The 6,317-nt window shown below is 31.5% G+C and overlaps 1 long non-coding RNA gene across 1 annotated transcript; it reads left to right on the top strand.

Annotated features, from left to right (window-relative positions):
* Positions 1-3,353: 3,353 nt before the first annotated feature.
* On the top strand, positions 3,354-6,293 carry LOC124894217. Its single transcript, XR_007051070.1, has 3 exons — positions 3,354-3,523; positions 5,661-5,787; positions 6,057-6,293. It is a non-coding gene; the product is annotated as an uncharacterized LOC124894217 (long non-coding RNA).
* Positions 6,294-6,317: the final 24 nt, after the last annotated feature.

Genomic DNA, 6,317 nt, shown 5'->3' with positions numbered 1-6,317 from the left:
TGAAGTTGAACAAATACCCTCAACACAAGATCAAAATGATCTTTACAAGAGGTGCATTTTATATTTCAAAAATATAGATGAAATAGAAATTGTTAAGGCCAAGTCGTCCGAATTCACGGACTTTCCTTAAGGAATAATTCCCCTCACTGTACCCGAGGTTATGGAATCTTCCTCTCAGGATAAAATGGCCTTCAATCCGACTATAGCGGTACCTCAAATAGGCGGATTCTTCGAACACACTCGCGGTTTGAATGATCACACTTAGAGTATTTTTAAGAAGAAGAAGAAGCTTGTAATTCTGAAAATTTTCTCTCTTAACCTGTGGAAGAAAGCAAGTTATTTATAGCCACAACATGCCTCTTCTGAAGAGAGGCAATGGTTCAATCCAAAGGTTGCACCTTTGCTGTAAGTTTATGTCTGTTCATGAAAGATTGCATCTTTTCCTGAACAGTCATCTTCTTTCATGAATCAGTGTGTCCTTTTGCTGAATGGTTGCATCAGTTTGTTCAACCAGTACATCAGTTCAGAAACAATACAGCAGTTTTGAAGCAGCATTAGTTCAAAAACAGTGCTTGCACCCAGTTTCAAAACACTGTTCACTGCCCAGTTTCGAAACGCTGTTTCAGAATATCAATGGAGTCTAACAGAAAATATTTCCTGCGTTTTACACATATTCAGAAATCAACAAATATGATAGAAATAAAAGTTTATATTTTCCGCATCAACATAATCATTGTAATATAAGTTGATGCAGTTGCCCTCAACATATTTTGCTTATTCATAATTCCTCCATGATATATTTTAATTATGATAGAAAGGGGTCAGTTGGTTATTGGTCAAAAAACCAAGCCAATTTAATCGATTTTTGATTTATTGAAATCAAACCAAACCAAATATAATATAATATATATATTTATTGATTTGGTTGTTATTAGTTTTGGTTCGGTTATTAATCATACACAAAAATAATTTTAAAAAATGATTGATTCAAAGGGAACAAAAAGACAACAATTCATTGAAAAAGAATTGTTGATGTTTTGATTTATAATCTTGTCTTCCTTTATCTTTGCATTACCTAGTTTGGGAACAAATCAAAGGTAACTAGTGTTTCAGCTGATTAAGACAGGAGGCTTGATAGATGTTTGATATTCTTGTGATATGGAAGGTTTTTGGTTTATGAAATGGCGGAAATGATTACATCAAGTCGTATAGAACAGTATATTTTAAGTCCCTTTTTTCTTAATTATTTTCATTTCCTGAGTACGTACGTACTGCAGTTGTGTTGTTCTCTATGACATGATATGAATTCAATTCAAGGCTGGTGTATGTGAAACTAACTCACGTTTTACAATGATTTGTTGTTAATAGAGGGAAGGATCGGAACTATCAAAGGTAGCACGCACTCCCGCTGGTCCATCTAGTATCAATCAGATCAGTTGACGACAGAGGCGAAGAGGTAACTCATTCTTAGTAGCTATACATATATACTAGCTAGCACGCACTATTCTGCGTGTGTGCTCTTGTGATATTTCAGAATGAAAATTTTGAGGTTGGAGGGACAAATATAATGGTTCCGCCATGATTAATTTTTTTCTACCTACTCCAACATTATTTTGTATAATGTACTACTAGTTTGATTTGGACCACTAGATAGATCACCATTCAGTACAATAATTTCATAGGGCCGGATTTGTGGACGGACTGACTGTATCCTCCACACTATACCATTTAAGGTATATGATGCATTGCTAACACAAAACACGAATATATATATATATATATATATATATATATATATATATATATCCGTGTGTGTGTGTGAAGTAGCTGAAGCAGATATGTTATAAATGTCTATTGTACTTTTTTAATTCAATATTATTATTTTTAAATATATAAATGACTTATAATAATTAATTAGGTATGATATCGTAAAATCACGATTGAAGTAGCTGAAGAAGGCATATCATAAATATTTATTTTATTTATTTTTAATTATATATTATTAGGGCCAGTTTGGGTCGCTAGTGTAGGGAAGTACTTGGTGGGGGTTTTATTCCTGTTATGATTCCTTGTTCCGTGTTTCATGTTTTATTACGAATCTGTGTGCTTTCCTCTACTTTCCTCTGTTTTATATTACTTATGGGTGCCTTATTTATGTTATGTAATCTGCTTCTGTGCTTTACTATGTGTTCGTGTGGTATCTCGTGCCTTGAGCCGGGGGTCTATCGGAAACAGCCTTTCTACTTCACCAGAGGTAGAGGTATGGTCTGCGTACATCTTACCCCCCCAGACCCCACTAGGTGGGAATACACTGGGTTTGTTGTTGTTGTTGTTGTTGTATATATTATTAATTTTCTAATACATAAATGACTCATAATAATTAATTAGAGATGATATAGTAAAATCACGGTTGAAGCAACTGAAGCAGACATGTCATAATATCTCTTTTATTTTTTTAATACATAAATAATTTATAATATTTAATTAAGGGTGATATAATAAAATCACGATTGAAGCAGTCGAAGCAGACATGTCGTCCACAAGCTGCCTGCTTCAGCAACTTCATTCACATTAATATTATTAGTTTTAATACATAAATAACTTATAATAATTAATTAGGGGTGATTTTACTTGATTAGGGGTGATATAGTAAAATCATAATTAAAACAACTGAAGCAGACATGTCGTCCACAAGCTGCCTGCATTCACACTTATATCTTAGTAATAGAATTGTCCACATTATTAAATATAGTTTTTTTCAAATTAATTATCAATTTACAAAATAAAGATAAAATTCATTAATTTTTCCTCATTTCAATTCTTACATTCGGATCGTAGGTCGTAGATAAGGTGGGATTCTTAATCTTAAATGGAACGAACATAAGTCCCATGCGCATCATTCATAACAAAACCATGTCCACTCTTCACCATCTCTCTCTTTAGAGTCTTAAGTTCTTTTTTTTTTTTTTTTTTTTTAACAAAGGAGAGCTTTTATTCATTATTTATAATATGCATCATAGTTGAATAAAGCTACTCATTATTTATAATATGCATCATAGTTGGATAAAGTAGTAGCTTGTACAAGCTCAACTGAATTACACAAGGGCCTAGTACTATTACTGCAATTAAATTTTAAAAGGAAGAATTACATATATACACCAATCAACTTTATCTGATTACAAAAAATTCTAAATTGACAAATTAATTACACAAATTTCAAATTAATTATAAAAATCTCCTTTGTTGGAAATTTCTCTCTCCTACGTATTATACATGTGAAAGAAGGTTTTATTTCAAACAAAAAGGCTAAAGAAAGAAAAAAATTTGCCACTTTATACCATAAATTAAGGAAAAGGAAATAACTTTAGTTCATTTGGCAGCTTTTGCCTTGTTCTTTCACTCTCTAATGCTCTTTCTTCTTTCACTCTCTACTTCTCCCATTACTCATATGAATTGTACTCCATTTTTGAAAACATCTTTTACGGGAAAATTGAAGGAAATTCAACCTAGTGGTTATCAAATTGTAAGTTATCAAAATTTAATTATGTTTAATATTTTAGTTCATTAATTTTTTTTATTTTTTCTATGAAGTTCAACTTTACCAATTAAGATGTTTCTATTTTTTCTTCATTTGCATGTTCAAATTTCACCATTCTTCAATCCTATTCAAGTTTGGTATTTCGTTTTTTTTAATTTTTTTACTATATAGTACAAGTTAGATCTTTGATTTGCATATAGTAAGTTATCAAGATTTAATTGTGTTTAATATTCTAGTTTATTAATTTTTTTAATTTTTTTCTGTCAAGTTCAACTTTACCAATTAAGGGGGTTTCCATTTATTCTTCATTTACATGTTCAAATTTCATTATTCTTCAATCCTATTCAAGTTTAGTAGTTCTTTTTTTTTGGGTTTTTTTTTTCATATAGTACAAGTTAGATCTTTGATTTTTTTGTTACAAAAAAAAACGTCAGATCATACATGCGAACCAATTTATCATTTCTTTAATGTTGTTCGTGTTCTTCATGTTTTCCAAATGTCGTTGAAGAAGACCATTCAAATAGTGGTGGTTTGATTCAAAAATAAGAAGAAATAAGTGTGGTCTTTGTTTGTCTTAAAACAACTTTTCCAAAAAGGTCACATCTTGTTGAAATTGAAAAATAGGATCAAGGCTTTGTGAACCAAGAATATGATATCATACATGTAAAAGAATTTATGATACATGTGAATCAATGTATAATTATGATGTCATACATGAGAACCAATTTATCATACATGTGAACGAATATTATACATTGGAATGTTTACTGGAACGACACACTTTCATTATACAATGATTTGAATGTATAACAACATATTATACATTCGCAAGTTTACTGGATTGGCAAAGTTTCAGTATACATAGGCTTTAATGTATGCTAACATGTTGAGATGTACTTTTAGTAGAGTGTAATATGAATTGTTAGATGTATAGGTTACCCTCATAAATGTGCAACTCTATAGCGGTTAGTGTTGATTTTATTATACGTCAATGCAATTTATTCGTAAATGAATAAGTTACCCGCAATCATGTCTAACAACTTTTATTAATTTTGACCAGTGCTACCATACATTTGACCTACTGTCATACATCTGAACCAACATATCATACATCTGAACCTCCTGTCATACATCTGAACCTACTATCATACATCTGAACTAACATATCATACATCTAAACCTACAGTCATACATCTGAACCAACATATCAAAAGTGAGGTATTTGTTTGTCTTAAAATATATTCCAAGACATATGAAAGAAAGAAAGAAGGAAGAAAGTAAGGATTTTAAAAGTCTTGTTACCCAAAAGGTGGACAAAGTCTTTTCAAGAGAGGCAACAACCTTTCCAAAAAGGTGAAAGAAAGTCACATCTTATTGAAATTGAAAAAGAGGATCCAAGGCTTGTTATTTCCCTCCTAAAGCTGATTTTCATCATTTCAAATTAAAAATAAGGCTAAACACATATATAGGCCTCTTAACTATTTCACTTTTTCTGTATAGGCACCTCAATTAAGATAGGTACCTGTTGAACCCTTTACTTCTTCACAAAATGTATCAATTGAGCACAATTGCTAATGTGATGCTGATGTGGCGTGGCATGTGTAATACACTCTTCATTAGGAGAGTGAGAAGCCATTATTTATTGTAATTTCCTTTTTTTAATTTTTTTTTTCATATCAGCAACAATATGATTTTCCATTACATTGAATGCCTTTTTTAATTTCCATTAAAATTACATTGTAATTTTTCCAATTCAAAATTAAAAAATTTAAAAATTACATTTAATTTCAAGATTAAAAAAATTATATTGAACACCTTTTTTATTTTTTTTTTCAATTTCCTTTTTCCAACACTGCAACAATATGATTTTTCGACGGTTAATTGTGTTGAAATGGGTGCAACACCACCAACAGTGCAACATCAACACCACCGAAAAAATTCTTGATGCCATCGCTTAATTCTCAAATGAAAGAGATTTTTTCTTAATTGTTGGGTGTTGTTTTGGTAGAAAGTGGAGGAGTAAAAGTGAATTTTAATGGTGGAAGAATAGAGGAAGAAGAAGACAAAAAAAATAAAGTTTTCTTTTTAAATCTTGCTAAGAAGACATAGTTGACTGATCCAGGTGAATGTAGTGCTGTGAGCATTCAGAAATTGAAGGAATGACTTCTTTGCTTTACTATGGGTAGAAACGTACATCCCTCATGAACTGGGAGCAGGCAAGTTTAAGCAGGTTCTGACGTGCTGATTTGGTGAGTGAACAGTCTTTTGGTTGTAGAGCTTTTGGTGGACAATTTTATGAGCCACCTTTCGATTGGATTCTTATTGTTTGGCTTTTCCTTTGATGATGTACACATGCTCTTCGGTGAAAGAGATCTTTGATGTCAAAATTTAGTGACCTATGTCAGATGCAATATTACAGAACAAGAAAGTCTCTTATGCTTTGACTAAAAAAAAATTGTTATTATTACTTGTTGTAAATGAGTGTGTGTTGAATTGGTACTCTTTTTCTTGTTGTTAGGTGTTGTTTTGGTGGAAAAATGAAGAATTGAAAGTGTGGTTTAATGGTGGAAGAGTAGGAGGAAGAAGAAGGAGGTAAAGAAATAAAACTATTTTTCTTTATGGAGAAAGAAGTATTTGGAACGGAAGAAGAAGATACTATTTTTTATTTTTTTTTACTTGTTGTGCTAAAAAATGGAGAACCATTTTTTTTAACTTGTCTGCTAAAAATGGAGAAAGTAGCATTTGAAAAGGAAGAGAGGGGGGGGGGGGGGGGGGGGGG

Source organism: Capsicum annuum, unplaced genomic scaffold (assembly GCF_002878395.1).
Source record: "Capsicum annuum cultivar UCD-10X-F1 unplaced genomic scaffold, UCD10Xv1.1 ctg71648, whole genome shotgun sequence".
NCBI lineage: Eukaryota > Viridiplantae > Streptophyta > Magnoliopsida > Solanales > Solanaceae > Capsicum > Capsicum annuum.
Note: the sequence above shows the minus strand (reverse complement) of the source record. Positions and strands in the feature narration are given on the sequence as shown.